The sequence below is a fragment of the Nipponia nippon genome, unplaced genomic scaffold (assembly GCF_047370975.1).
Source record: "Nipponia nippon isolate SJK-2023a ecotype South Korea unplaced genomic scaffold, ASM4737097v1 scaffold_5, whole genome shotgun sequence".
Lineage (NCBI taxonomy): Eukaryota > Metazoa > Chordata > Aves > Pelecaniformes > Threskiornithidae > Nipponia > Nipponia nippon.
The window spans coordinates 58489461-58505418 of record NW_028262369.1 but is presented as its reverse complement, the minus strand read 5'-3'; positions in this window follow the sequence as shown (position 1 = coordinate 58505418).

Below are 15958 nucleotides of genomic sequence, written 5' to 3'. Positions count from 1 at the left end.
AGTACAGAGGGTGCTACCAAAAACCTGTTATAAATCCTGGAGTGAACTCTTCTTGAAAGGCAGAGGTAGAAGAACAGGCCATCAGCAAGTAACCTGAACCACTACCAAACCCACAGGCGGCTCCAGAACTGGTAAAGAAGCCAAGCAAAATGAGAAGAGGCTTTCTGAAAGGTCAGCAAGGGAGCCAAGTCCAGGCCCGGGCTTCGGTATTTAAACTTAGTCTCAGAAACTACACCCTAGTGACTGGTATCTGGCTGGGATGAATTTTACTTGCAGCACCTGATCCAAAACCTGCTTGAGTCAACGGCAAGCACTCTGCAAACTTCTCTGAGTGCTGGATCAGGGCCTCAAACGTGCAGCCAGGAGGAAAAATATGTAAGGACCGTGCTGCAGCACGTTGCACGGTGGAGGAAGGGCTGGTGATACGCGAGAGCCAGAACTGCACTGCCCTTTGCCATGAAAACCAGTGGGCGTACTGCTGAAGGTGGAAATAGGGTCCTGGGGAGAAGAAAGTCGCGGTGAGTTGGAGGTCTGCAGCTGTGAAAGATCAGGAGGGAAAGCTTTACAGCCGTTATTGGTATCATTACAGCTAAAGGGGCTAATTACATCAAGGCTTTGCTGTGCATGGTGCTGTATAAACACATGACAGGAGAGGGACCCTGCCCTGCACTGATCTTGGTTGCTGGCACAGAAAAGGGGTAGCAGTGCTTTTCAGCTGCCTGGATGGTTTCCAATGAGCACAATGTGTGGCTGTCATTGTCATCTTTGTGATGGGGCCTCGGAAACACATCTTCTCTGTGGATTAAGTTAAAATAAGTAAGAAAATACATTTGCTCATTCAATTTGTGGAATGATCTGTGAGTGAAAGTCCCTTTTCTGTGGATGAACATGCTTACACGTGTGTGTGTATACGCTGTAAAGGATGCTTGACTCCATTTTCTATACTGGGAGACTGAATATTGTCTCCACATATCCAGATTGTTTTCCTATGCCCTTATGAGATAAAAAGAATCTATTTTTGCCCTATTGTCTTATCCCTTCTTCAGATGTCCTCGCAGAAATGTAGGACCTCCCCAGTGTGCCTTGGGGAGCCCAGCACATCCCTCAGAGCCCCGCTAAGAAAACACACACCGGGAAGCATCCACCTTTGTGTAGACATGATCTAGCTCAGCAAGGACCTGCCAGGGAATGAGATGCTGCACCCAGTCCCCTGAATCCCTCGGGTTCAGCCTCATCCCACCAAGGTCATCCCAGAGGACCACTGAGGACAGTGGTGGGGGGCAGCGGTGCTCCAGCTCAATGTCTCACTCCCAGCTTCGTTATTAATGCGTGCTGGCATACTGCTTTTAGGCTCCCCATGTCACTAGGAATGAGCTGATTTCTGTCGTGTTACTAAAATGCAAGTGTGATTATGAAGTGTTATGATATACGGTCTGCAGAGTTTTACAGCTGTGTCTTAAAGGGCTCATAACAAGAAAAAAAATAAAGGGGGGGCTTAAACTGGAAGCCAGAAGTATAGTCAAATTAAGGAGTACAATGGCAATGCTAATTAAAACCCCTCAGAGAGAAGAGGGGGAAGGAAATGACCTAACTCCCAGAGCTGTCACAGGATGGTTATTGTCCAGGGACAAAACAAGGGAGAGGAAAACCAGAGGCTGGAGAGACCAGCTTGGGCGATGGAAGATAAAGCCTTAACTTCTCCTCTCTCCCCTGCCGCAGAGCAGGTGGGTAAACCTTGCTTTGTTAGGAGAGCCAGGAGGGGCGTACCAGCCATGGAGAATTTGCCTGTTGCCTGAACACTTTGGTGCATGGAAGCCATTAAAGAAAATCTCAACCAAGGTGAAGAGTTGCAGCCTGTGGCACTTTGTCCTAAGCATTTCCACTATTTCTTTTCACATTAGACAATAAATCTTTTAATCATCCACAGAGGAGGTTGGTTAAAAGTGTTTCTCTGTAGTTTTTACCTCGTGAGAGCATGGGTGCAGGCTCTGTGCTCTCCACCTTGATAAAGAAATGTGTGCTGCCATCTTCCTGGAAAGTCCAGTCACCAAGAGATGGTGGGCTCCATGAGAGCCTGCAAGGGCTTCCTCCAGGTCCTGGGTGTAGATAGGGTAACCAAGTGTCTGGGCTGTAAAGCACAGTCTTCATGGTTGAGTAGCAGTGGAAAGAGGGCTTGAGATTTAGGGGTTCTTTTGAACCCCTCACAGTCAAACCATGAAAAAATTAATAAATAAGCACGGCACTCATTAGAACAAAAGCTGAACTTTGTCTTTACTAGCAAGAAATAAGTTGTAAGGTTGCCGTTTTCCTGCAGAAGCAAACTGTTCTCCTGAGCACTCAGGAGATGATAAAAATAATCTATTTTTGCCCTATTGTCTTACTTTTTCTTCATATGTCCTTGACTGAAATGCAGGACCCCACCACTGTGCTTTGACCCCTCACAGCTTTGTCTTCAGTCCCTATGAAGCAGGATGGGTCTTGAGGTTTCTCCACCAGCCTTTCCAAGGAGGGCCTTGTTCTGCCACCTAGTTTTGACTCAGAGTAGCATCTCTCATTCCAAGCCCAGACAGGTATAGCACAGCATCCGTTGGGCAAGTAACTGTCCAACCACTTGGGATTTCTCTTTGTGCGTCCAAGCCTGGCAAAATAAATTTCCCAGGAAGTGTAAACCTGAAGTATCCCTCTGAAGTCAGTGTGGAACCTCCTGCAGGGGGATGGGATGCTCCATTTCAGCCTCGGACCTCACATCCCTCTGGAGAGCTCCAGGCCATTTATTCATGCCTTGGCTTTTTCCTTAAACCAATCCAACTGGAAAGTGTTTAGGAACTGCTAGCGTTGCTGTTCCGCATTTCACCTGTTCAACACAGTATCTTCCATTCTCTTTGAGTTTTAGGAGTTAATTAGGTGAGTTGATACTTTCTGATCATAACCATAACTTCAGCACTTGCTGTGGTGAAGGTGCAGCCTTTCGAGATGACTTCAAGTCCACCATCCAGGTTTTCTTAGAGGTAAGTAGGAGTGGATGAGACTTTTTTATGTGACACCACTCAGCTGGGCTGCTGGATTACACAGCTCGATCCAGGTCAGTCCAAAATCCAGATAAATTTAGATCAGACATCAAGCCCTGCCAAGGACTTTCAGGTCACAGCAATAAGAGTACTGGCATGGGAACACAATAACGTTCACTACGTTGGCTTCTTCTCCAGTTCTGCAACAGTTCTCTGTCAGTCTGAGGCAGGCCATCTCCCTTCCATTGCTTTGATTTAAATGGCTAGCAACTCACAGCACCATCTTTGTGCATTTTTTTCAACAGTGGACCTAGGGCTCGCAATAGTGCCAACAGAGATCAGTAGTAGTGATAGAGAAGAATTCGTAAGGGCTAATAATGACTATTTCTCCATCTGTTGGAGACTTGCTTTCTTATATGATCAGGTACAACTGTCTTTCTCCTCTCCTCCTGTGTTATTGGCCTACAGCACTTTCTGCATATTTCATAAGTGTATTTGGCAGTGTGAAATGCCATGCCACATTTTGTAGCATGGAAAGACTCACTTTCTTGGAGTTAAAGAATGGTCTTTCCAGACTAATTTGTGGTACCGTTAATGCACTATCTCAAGTGAACAGTGAAAATATCCTGTCACCACAATGAGTAAGTAATCAGGATAGGTTTTTATGTCTGGCAAAGCTGATCCACCATACTCTGCATATGGGAAAGATAATTTCTCTGTATTTTTTTTTTCCTATGCCTAAAATGACTCAAACCCTTTCCTCTGTGTTCTGGAAGGATGTAATTTTCAAGGTGGTGAAACCTCACAGCAGCAGGAGCCGAATAAGTTCACAGAGAGCTGATCACACCTACTTGTAAGAACCCATGCTACATTTACTTCTCCTGGTTTATGGTGGAGAGGAAAAGGAAGGAAGAGGATATTTCTGACAAAGGATCTGCAGCACAGCATGTAAGGTAGGGCTGATTTGAAGACAGTGCCAAATTAGCCCAAGGCAATTAGCACCAAAGATGCAGCAGAATGTAACTAATCTTGAAGACACTGTCTTCTCTTAAGCTGAAAGACTGTCTTTTTTTAGGACAACTGTTACCATCAGAAACTTCCAGCCCTATGGGCTTTTCTTCACAGACCATGCACAAACCCAGACTATGTTTCCAGCTGTACAGCTGGCTACTTTGCTGGAGCCCAGAGTCTGGGAAGGACAATCGGCTCTTCCCTTGTTTAACCTGAGCCTATTTGCACGCCACCTGTCACTGTCCCACAGCCTACGGCATCTCCTTTGCTGCAGCACTGTGATCTGGGTGCCAGCAGTGGCCCTTGTTTCAAGCTTCCTAGAAGAAAACCAAGTGCAAAACTGCACTTGAAGGTCAGAGAGGGTCACACTTGTTCTGTGCTAGAAATCCCTCACTGGCAAGGGGCCACTTTGGAGTGTCCAATTCCTTGTCATTACCTAGAGGAAAAGCTGCTCTTGCCTTCCTTTGGCTTTCTTAGAAGCTGTGCCCTTTTCTTCAGGTGAGGAAAGGTGCTCTCCTCTCCAAGGTGACCTGGTGCAACTCCTCACACCAGCACCCAGCGGATGTAAGGCAGAGAAAGGCTTTCCAAGCAGGACATCACAGTGCCGGTACATCAGAGTCTTTTCTCTGTGGTGCTGGAGTATGTCTGCACTTCCATGATGATGAGGCATAGGGAGAAATCTGAGCAGAATGATCTAAGTGGTATAGAGTAAGTTATCAGGGAAGAAAAACCTGGTTTGCAGGCTCCAGCAGCAGGGAGCTAACAGCTTTTCCATCACCTTGCGTTAGAAGTCAAAGCTGCTGAAGATCTGGTGATGACCAGAACCACAAGCAGAACCCAAGCAAAGTCTCCAGACAGAGACAGACTTGTGCCAAATGGGGAGCAGCCTGTGGTCTGCAGGGAAGAGACAGGCAGTGCCAAGGACCCAGAGTGTGCCTGTTCCCATAGTCTGTGTTCAGTCACATGAGGAACATGGGGTCTTTCTGGGCAGAGGAATGAAAAGTCACCAATTGCTAACTCCCCAAGGTCAGGATGAAGCTAGAAGGTGAAACAATAGGTGCAAGCCCCAGAAATGAGGAGTTTAAGGGTGACAAAGTTGCCGTGGGCTGGAGTTTCCAGATGTCTTTGTCACTTCCTAGGGGAAAGAAATAAACGCTCAAGGCTGACCAAAGCCCCTCCTGGAGGATACATTTCCTGGGAACTCTCACTTTGATGGCTGTGAAATCCATAAAGTTTTTCTTCTTATATCTGGGAAACTACAGTCAAGCTCCTGTGGGGCTGTCCTTGGTTAAATAAATGACGGTAAAAATAACTCACAAATGCAACACCAACATGGGCACGTAAATCAACACCTGAAGTGCCCGTTAAAGTAAGGTGCCTACTTTTTGGGGGTGTGTGTCTGTGAAGGAATCATCCTGCAAGTGAAATCCAGTCGAGAGGGAGGAGGCAAAGTCCCATCAAGATATGACTCACAAATCCATCAGCAATTTCATTTCAGAAGAGATACAAGGATTTAACGCGGCTGTCAGCAGCATTCTTCAGGTCGCACTGCTGCATAAAAGAGAGTGTTAGAACCTGGGACTTAAACTAAACAGATTTCCTATAGGAAACACACACAAAATTACATTGCTTCTAAAGTTACTTTTATAGACATTTTCCCTGAGAAATATTTCTCCCTGGAAAAATAAATTCACAGGATGTAATTAAAACAGTTATATGTGTACACTGGAATGGCCCCCTTTAAGTGCTTCACCAAATGCACCACTAAATAAAGGAATGAAAGCCAGCTTTGTTTAAATCTATTAATAACAATATGTATTAATTATAAAATGAGACATTGTTCTGTTAGTTTATGGTTATGAAAATAGCCTTTAATAAGGCTGAGACTGGAGAACTCAGCTTTTCAGTTGTCTGCACTGTTAAAAGGGCTTTGAAAATCTACCATAATCTACTTCTTTTACTTGTCAAACCCTGACCCGATAAAGGCAATGGGTATTAGATTCCATACCCCATGGATTCTGGTAATAACCAGGTGCTGATGACTGGATTTTTTTCTGCTTTTCTTGCAATTTTCTTTGTTTTTAGCTTTTGTTTGAACAAAAAAAGAAAGAGGCAACTGCATTGTATTAGAGTTTAACTTTCATGCTTTGGGGAACAAAGCCTTAAGAGGTTTGTATTGATCTATCTCTGCATTGAGCGGGATGCATTGGTGCTCCCAGATCTGCTCAGATAATTAGGGATAATAATTATCTCCGGCCCCATGCCCGCAAGCCCCAGGTCCACTGCCCCAGTCAAGCAACACGTGGCAAATCTACTCACCCAGCTTTGCAAAGTGCCTAGGCTACAACACCCCTTTTCTGCCTGGAAAAGGATCCTCAAGGGTGCGGAGATGTTGCAGCCTGATGCCAAGCAGGGGGTAGATTTTTCCTCGTGTGTTTTCCTGCTTTTGGAGAAGCTTTGTGAAACATCAGGAAGGGAAGGCAGCCTGCTTCATCAGTATTTATAGCCCAGTTAAAATATTCTTGAGAGGCTATTCTGTCTTTTCTTCCCCCTTCTCACACCAGAAGGACTGTGTAATGTGATACTCCTGACCTGAGGAAGGGATGCTGGTGGTATTAAAAGCGGGCTGAGATAGCCTGTTGTGCTAGAGACACTGTTCATGTTGTGGCATCTTGCGATGTTGCCCGTCAGCTCCTGCAGCCCTTGCAGATTCAGTGCAGCTGGGCAGAGGGTTATCGCTTTGTCGTTTCAGGGGGTGATTTCGAGGGCCCAGGGGAAGTGTTTGCTGGGCTCTTGCAGGAAGGAATCAGCGCAGTGGCAAAGAAACAGCCCTGCCTGTCCCTCTTCTATGTGTGCTCCTTATGCCAGCCATCTCTCGCATTATAATTTATTATACCTGATTGATTGGGTTCCTTTTATTTTTTCTTTGATTAGTTCATTTCACCTTTTATTCCTTCTTAGTAAAGATACAAGCTAAAATCCAAAAGCCAAAATTACACTTTTATACCAGTATAACTACAAAACGTTTTTCATTGCTATCGTTGCTATTGCTATATTGCTGTTCTGATCACCAATAAAACATTTCTGTGTCCTTCAGGCATGACTGCCTGTATTTTCTGCATCTCCCTCAAGCAGAGCAGCGTGACATTTCTAATGCATCTCCAGTCCAGGACCTCTTTTTGAGGGGAGAGGTAAGAACTCAGGGCCATTTGTTAAAAGAAATGTTGCATCGCTGTTAGCACTTGAGGGAGAAGAGAGATACTGTAAGAAGGATTATCAGAACAGTCCATGTTATTTCTTTACTGGAAGCTGATTTTTGGTAACTAATTGAAACATTTTAAATAGCCTCTCTGGAGCCACTTCCAATAACAAAAAAAAAAGGGCAAAAGAAGCAGAGAAAAATGAACAGGGGTTGATCTGAAATACCTTGAAACAGAAACCCCTTCCCTGGGACGGACTGGGAGCAAGGGAAGGTGGTTAAATGTGTGGAGTCGAGAGTCAATTTTCATTTCTTAATTAGGTCTAAACCCCCGCGCCCTGCCACCACGAGTGAAAGCCAGGCCAGGGAACGCTGCCCGTGCGTCGCTTCGCAGCTGTTCAGCATCGCCGCATCTGAGCGGGGAAAACAATTGGGGAAATGTTTTATGTTCACACTCCACCTCGGAGGTAGGCCGGCATCCAGAGCGTGCCATAAAACAGGCAGGAATGCCGCTGGTTGGAAACATGCTCGTAATTCTTGTGCCCTCCTTTCCAAAAGACACCTTTCTTCATTTAATTGTTTTAAAACCACAGCATGTTCACATTACCCTCCGTGGAAATCACATCTGAAAATGACTTTGTAGTTTCTTTTTTTAGCATTGGGATTTGAGTAGGGGGTTAGTTCTTGCTTTGTTTAGTTTCCTTAAATCCCCCCTCACCATAACAGCCGGGGGCTTCTTTTCCCCTTTTATTCTCCTAGGGCTCAATTCAATAAATATACATCCGGCTCCTTCACAGTCATAGTCTGGCTTAATGAAATTGTGCTAGGCACTTCCAAGAGAAGGATGTTTATTTTTCTCTGCTGATTCGGTTAGGCTGGTCCAAGTCTCGTGTGCCCAGCGAGCCGCTCTATAAAGAGACCCTTGTGATTGCAGCAGGGATGCTGTGTCAGCCGGTAAGTGCCTGCACTCACTCAACACTGGGATTCTCTTACTGCAGAGCTGGGGTGCGGGCAGGCGCCTGTATTTTCTATATACAACGCACGGGAAAAAAAAAGCATGCTAAGAGCACAGTGTTAAGGTGGGAAAGTCAAGCACTCACAAGGCAGATATAGCTAGAGCTGTCTGGAGAGCAGGCTTAATTCATCTGTTTATGTGACCACATTATGAAGGTCTCCTATTTTTGCATAGTCCCATGCTTGTTTTCTAGTTAATGGCATTTTCTAGCTTTTGCCAGAACTTGCCACCTTCACAGTGTGCTTTCCCCATAGATGTCCAGCACCATGGAGACCCTAATGCCTGTTCCTAGCTGGATGCAGCAGTGAAGTCGGGCATCTCCAAAAGCACAGCCTCTGAAGGAAGGTGAAGGTGTAGATGCTGCCATGGGAGACTCAGTGAGCCTTTTATCACTAATGCAGGTTTATGAGTTTGTTGCTCAATGTTGGTGAGACCAAATTTCACGGCAGACTTCATTTGAGACAGCAGTCCTATTCCAAGTCACTGGGAGCTGCACCCTTGGGTTGATGGGTTGGACTAGATGATCTTTAAAGGTCCCTTCCAATCCAAATGATTCTGCGATTTCTATGAATTATTTACTGTTTGACTTCCCTGTGTGTGAGGAGACAAATGCTGGTTTGGAACATTTTGCATCTTTGCAGTGAAGCATGAAAGCCTGGCAATGTGCAGTGTGGATGGACTGATGCAGAAAAGCCAGATGCATTCAAATGCCAGTAGTTCAGGGTGATTCCTGTTCCCTTTGGGCCTGGTACTGAGCATTCACAGAATAAACCGTGTTCTTTGCCTGAGAGACCTTCAACCAAAGCCACAAGGCAGAGGAAGTGTCATGCCCACATTGCCAGCAATAAGTATTGGGAAATCAGGAGTCAAGTCTCTCCTGACCCTTAGTTCCTGATCTGAAATTGGTTTTGCAAAGCATCAGATGATTAAAAACAACCCACGTATTTAGTTCTTTCAGTTTTGCCTTCCCGTTCACAATTTCAAAGTTTTCTACCCAGTGATGAAGCTTGCAATATATTTTTGAATGAAAGCTGAGTGCCTTTTACAGCATCTCTGGCTCTGCTTTCCATGACATGGGGTTTAGGAAATCTCCATCTTCCCATTGCGGGGGGCGCAGTGGCTCAGGGAGCATCAGAAATCTGCCACAGATCATGAAGTGAGAGGCAGGGGTGGGAACTCAGATCCTATAAGCGGTAGTCTGCTTTCTTCCTGCTTGCATTGTCCTCAGCTTCTTAAACAGCACTCTTGCTTTGAGACGAGCTGGTCTTATTGCTTTGAGTTAGATTTGCTTGCCACTTTGCTCCTGATAGAAATATTTGACAGTTACAAAAAAATGGAAGTGATTCCTTTCAGATTCGGTTCTCCACCTTTTCCATCTGCAAAACCAAACCAATTGTTTCCTTTATGGCAGCTGCTTCTCCCTTCAGCCGAGGATGGAGACGGTATGCTGCAGGCTGGAAAGGGTGTCCATCCATTGACAGATTGCTATCAGCTGTTGGGTAAGCTGGTGTCAGCTCTCTGGTGGGTACACCTCAGTGTACAGGAGATTCTGGTCCAGAAAAAGAGAGGATGAAACCAATTGACTAACTATAACTTTGAACAAAGATTCTGATCCTGTCTGTTGTTTAACATTTTAAAAACAGGAAAGGTTTTCAGATGAGACTTGTCTCCTCTGTATTAACACTCCTCTTGTGATACAGGGATCACAAGGGCTGATCCCCAGGGCTGTACTGGACCTTTCCTTTGCTAGAGACATTGCTGTAGCTTATATGAAAGCATTGGAGTTACCTTGTATTTGACATTTTCGCCTAGGAGCTTATGTACTTTTTCAATGTCTTCAGCAATGGTGCTAGCAAAGTGAAGGACAAACGTTCCCATACTATCCAGCAACTTGTGTCACAGTCTCTTTTTTTTCTCTGTTTGGGGATCAGTTTTGCTCCCACTGGAGCCAGCATCTTCTCTAAACCTAAATGAAATATCTATTTTAAAAATTGTTCGTAAGAGTGCAAGTAGTCTATTTGGTCTGTTAAAGGAAATGTATAGAAGAGGGAAGGAATTCCATTATCAGGTTTACATAGAGATGTATCTGCTTGGTGAAAGGAATCAGAGCTGTGGGTCCAACATGTGAGGGAAAAAACACCAGAGGCTGGGCATCAGGCACTTGATGGAGCCGGGTCTCCCATCCCACATCACCTCTGCTTATTGCTTTTATCAATAATCCCTGCTGCTGGATAGTGCTCACTGCTGATAGCAGCCTCCCTCCCCATTTCCATGCAGATAGGCTTTCTGTAAGCGATTTATTTTCCTCTGATTATTTAACAGCCAGGATACTGCTCCTAACATTCCCTTTGCTTACTTAATGGAAAATCTTACGGGGGCTTTAGCCATTTGGTTTGCTCTTCAGCACAGTGTCTTCAGCATTTTTCAACACTGAGGACAAATGCAAGAGAAACCACCTGCCTGAGAGTGAAATCTGCCCCATCTCATTGCTTGGTGGACTCTGTCTACCTCTTCTCTGCAAGAGATGGGGTCCAGCCCTGAGGAAAGGGTGCACGTCCCACAGCACAGGGGCTGAAGATGGCTTTGCTCAGGGCAGTGGGATGAAGTGGACAATGGCCAGACTCAGAGGAAGAGGGAGGGACAGGGAAGCCTGCAGAGAAGCGTTTTGTGTATGTTGAAAATTAACTTTTCTCCTCCCCAACTCTTACAGCTCTGTTCTTTTTTCCCGCTCTTGCTTTTCCTTGAGGTATTTCTTCTGACAATTCCACACAAGTGGTGAAAGAAGTTGTTCAAAAGGCAAAAACAAAGGGGAAAAAAGCTTTCCAGTTTTATTTTCCCATCAAAATCTGAATATTTTCTGAAGAGAAAAAATAGAAAAAAAAAAAATCCCTTTTGTCTGCAAATTCCCTGGTGGGAGTGGGGGAGGTTTGACTGAAATGTTCCTGCGTGACTCATTTCTGGGCAGCTCTTTGCCGTCAATGGAAACTTGTCCTCAGCAGATTTTATGTTATTTTCTAACCTGCCTGCAAGGAGGTGTTTCGTTTGTTGACTGAGGTAAAGGAGGCGCCTGCTTCTCCTTTGATATTCCCACATCTGCCATCAGAGGAAGGCTCCAGATGGCCATTTCTCCTGGAAAATGGTGATAAAAACTCCATTGGTGTTTTCCTCCCCTGCCTCATGCTGGGGATGTCTCTGATGCTGCCTCAAGCTGTTGATGATAATGGCCCGATCACAGTAATGCGCCCAGGAGAGTAAATACCCGCAACCATGCTTGCTCCCTGAGCTGGGGACCTGTGGCCAAGGTACAGGCTGCACCCTCTCTCACATGCTGGGCATGCCTGAGAGACTGGACTGGTGCAAGCCCTTCCTTGGGTCCTTGCATGCCCTTGACAAAAGTAAAGGAAAAGAATAAGGGGGGGAAAAAAAAAAAAGCTAGGAAGCTAGGAAAAGATGAGAAAAATGCATGAAATCCAGCTCTCTCTCAATGGTCCCATAATTTTACTGGGAGAAATGAAAGGGGCATGTAGGACAATGATTGTCCCATTTCCTTATAAACAGGCATCCTCTGGTCAAGGCTAAAAATGCTAAACAGCAAACATCCAAGGATCAGAGATGCGGTGTGACCCACACCTCTCTGGGCACAACCAGTATGAAATACAATCTTCTTTTTTTTGCCATTTTGCCTTAATGGTATCTTTGCATGGTGAGGCCAGTGTAAACTTTCCTTTGGGACTGTTTTGGGGATGGCATTCCTAATGCAGGTGAGATGTTCATGACCTGCTAGCACCCGCATCCAGGCTACCAATTTTATCTGTGTTTATCCTGGCAGTTCTTTACTCAATTTTAACCCTCTTTCCTCACTTGCAGGATTGATTGTACCAATCTGTTGGGAGCAGCAGGGTTACCATTCATCTCTGTCTCATTTTGTGCCATCTTGAAGATGACAGATGGGTGGGATTTTTCTAGTCTCTGCCTTTCTGTGGTGTTACCGTATAACCTTCACTCCATGTCCTCCACTTTCTCGTGGTCAGGATTGAAGGAGCAGAGTGCTGGACACCTGATGGAAGGTCAACGTACAGCTAGCTGATGCATCAGCCCTGCCTCTTTTCCCTCAAGACAGTCATATTTAGGCATGTCAAGGCACATTTGCAGAGTAATTAACTTATTGGACTCCAAGCAACCTATCTGTTGTCATCTTTGTGATTACAGTCCCGGTCCTAATGACAGTCCCGGATGCTGGAATTAAGTTCTCCTCCCATCTCTCATTCCTGTTTTCTGTTGCAGCCCCTTGTTAATGTACATCTTCACGTCCACTTTAGAAACTATACAAATTCCACAGACAAATGTTAAGCTGTGCTAAAAATGGGGGGACGAGGGATTTTTTTCCCCCCTCTTTCCCCACAGATGCATTTATCACCAGGGCAACCTAACTTTAGAGTTCACTAAGAATTCAAGCTGTTGGCTTAGATCCAGGAAGGGAGAGGTTTTATAGACTGAGCTAAGCGTGAATTACAGTTATGGTTACGGCAATTTTTTTCTTTCTTTCTCTCTTTCTTTCTTTCTTTCTTTTTTTTAAAGAACAGCTTGACTGTTACTCTGGCACCGAAGCAGTTACAATTGCGAAGTATTTCATAATACAGCTGTCTTCTGCTGCTTGGCAGGTCTGGGAGGAACCTTGGGGGATTTAAAAGGTGGTGCCTCTGGAAAGGGCGTTGGAGGTGGTGGTGGTGATGGGGCTAACCACTCATTTTAGCACCAGGTATAAATAATTGTCCTTTTCAATCACAGAAGAGAGTGCCCTGCCTGGCTGCAAGACTCTCAAGATGTCCTTGTTAATCCAGAGACGAGAGAGACGGAGGTGCATTTCTCTTCTCAGTCTTGCGCTGTGCAGTCTGGCACTAAATGCAAGCACTGGCTTAATTCCAGGAAGTAAAAGCAATGGGTTAATAGGAATTCACTCCTGCCCCCTCTCTTCTCCACCACGTTCAGGTGAGACAGACCTTCTAAGTCCACAGAGAGGGCTTTCACAACCCTGAAACTGGAAACTTGTTTGCAATAATCCCAGTGACAAAGTGCAGAAAGAAGGGTTAAGCCATGGGTCTTTGTATGTCCACACCCCGTGCGATTAGCTTTACAAGTACATGCTGCTCACAGGGGCTGCCACCCTGCAGAAGGGAGACCACCGCTGGGCTGTGGGGGCTGGTGGCAAGGGACACGGGAAGGTGGGCTGTGCAGAGAGGAGCAGACCTGTGCCCCAGTCCTGCAGGGCAGGGACTGTCTAGCGGTGCCCCAATAGATGGGCTGATTCCTTTCTCATCCGAGTGGTGCTTGATGGGGATCCAGCACCCTGTTTTCAGGAGCGGGATGGGGCCAGGGTGGGTGAATGCCCCATTTCACTTGGAGAACGAGGAGCACGGCTGAGAAAGGATGGCAAGTGGAAGGATGTGTCTGCTCAGGAGAGGCAGTGGGAAATGTTAGTGACTGTGGTGGGGTGGTTGAGCTGGCTGCCCATGGCTGAGGGCTCCTCCAAAGAATCAGAAGGAATTTTCCTTGCCTTTTTTTTTTTCTTTTACTTTTTTCTTTTTCATTGCTTCAGTGTCAGGAGCTGGAGACAAGGTCTCGCCTAATGAGCGAGTCAGTGTGTGTTGGCTGTGTTGGATTACTGGCTATTTTTAGATACTGGAAGCTCTCCTTGAGAGAGTCCCAGGCCCCAGTTGCTGGGTGGATTGGTTTTCAAGTCGGGTGGGATCAGTGCAGCAGTCCGAAAGGCCACCCACAGATAATGAACTGCGGGCCATGGAGGGAAGAGGGGCCAAGTGAGATCACCTGCCCTGGCTGCTTGTCCCTTCTGGTGGTGGGCCTGGCCAGGGCAGGTTTCTAGAAGTAATGTGCTCCAAGACAGCGAGCCAGCAGATCCTGATTCCTCTGGAGCTCTGCTGTCTTATGCCAGTGGAGGATCTGCCTGGTATACCTCAAACAAGCAGCAACTGCCTTTTGCAGTCTTCAGAAACAGTCCATGGACTTCAGCACTGTTCCAGTTACAGGAAGCATTGGCTGATTATTATTAGGATTATGGGATAATTCAGGCTGAAAGGAACCTTGGGAGGTCATCTGCTCCAACCTCCTGCCTGTGCCCTCAGCTTGCAAGACATATGTCTGGTAGGAGCAGTCAGGTATGCTGGACATAAAATTATTTCTCCAGACTTGGAAAAGGCATTTCCGAGGTCTTGGCCAAATGTTAACCTGTTTGCAAATCTACATTTTCCCATTTCACTCACTTAGAGTGATACAGATTTACAGTGTATTTCTCCATGGGATTTTTTTTTTAAACACCTATGGATTTCCAGTGCTGGCCATCTCCAAGGCTGAGACAGCAATCACAGCCACTCCCTTTCCACCACCCCCGCAGAAGAACTTATTAGGTCAACTTGGGATGGGTTGGTTTACACGTGCATTTAAGGAAAAAAAAAAAAACCAACAAAAAAAGAGAAAAAAAGCCTGGTTCAGGAGATAAACTTCTGCTAGAAAGTATAATGGGATATGGTATGTAAAAACTTTCTGCCTTTCGTTGCAGCATGTCTGTAAGTACATAAATACATATAAATATGTGGATGAGAGAGAAGAGAGTGGTTAAACGTAGGCATTTGCTGCAAGAACCGAATGAACCTCGAATCACGAGCAATCCAGACACTGGCATTCCAGCTTCGTCTGTCCTGTTTACCCTCCACTTTGTTCCTCTTTGGGGCTCTGCTTTGTCCATGGGGACAACTACTATATTGCAAGTAAACACTACTGCATCCTCTGCTCCCCTTTCTTGCCTGTCTGCGCTTTACCCGTGGGAGAAGAGAGAAGAGGCAGCTTCGAATGACACAGAGTAAATAAACAAATCTATTTTAAAGAAAAATTGTGCTGAGCAGGAGTGGCCTGTTCCTAACAGCTTTGAAAACTGGCATTGCATTCTTGCTGGGAAGGCACTGAAGTACAGAAGTTCCTGTCCCTTGCAGTAACTATCCCCTTGTGCACACAGGCATTATGGCTTTTGGTCAGGGGCCATGTGTATGAAAGCCCATGGACTAACGTGCTTTTTTCCTCTGGACGAGACCTCATTGCTGGCCAGCAGTCCAACACAACACTTTTTGCAGCTGGAGGAGCTCATTAAATCTAGTTCCATTAAATCCGTAAGGGCTGCAGACAATGCAACAGCTAGAATGCTGCTCTGGGCTGTCTTCTGCTACCATCAGGCACAGGGAACTGAGATGTATATGGCTGCTTCCCTGCCCATGAGCAGACACAGAAGGGGGTCACACAGAGCCTCTGTAGCAGTTGTACATTGGGGTTAGAAACCAAGGAAGGAACGTGGAGGAGCCCACAGGAGGGTGGTGGGTCTGCTCCGTCAAGATGCTTGCCAACTCAGCAAAGGCATCTCCCAAAGAGCGGCCAGCCCTGGGGCAAGCCCACCTCAGAAAGCTCTGCCTGAGCCCATCCCCTGCCTAGAAAGCCTTTCACAAACACAGGGGAGCACGGGCCGACCAAGCTGAGGGCTGGAGCTCCACCTAGCCCCGTTGTCTGGTTTTGAGATCTGGTCCCTTTGACTCAAGGAAGGCCAAACAGACATTGAGTCAGGTTTCCAGACCGGCAGCCAATTCATTCCAGGGGACATTTCTTGGCCCAGGTCTGCCTCATCTAATGGTATAAGGACTGCAGGCAGGGGAAGGTGGCAGTGCT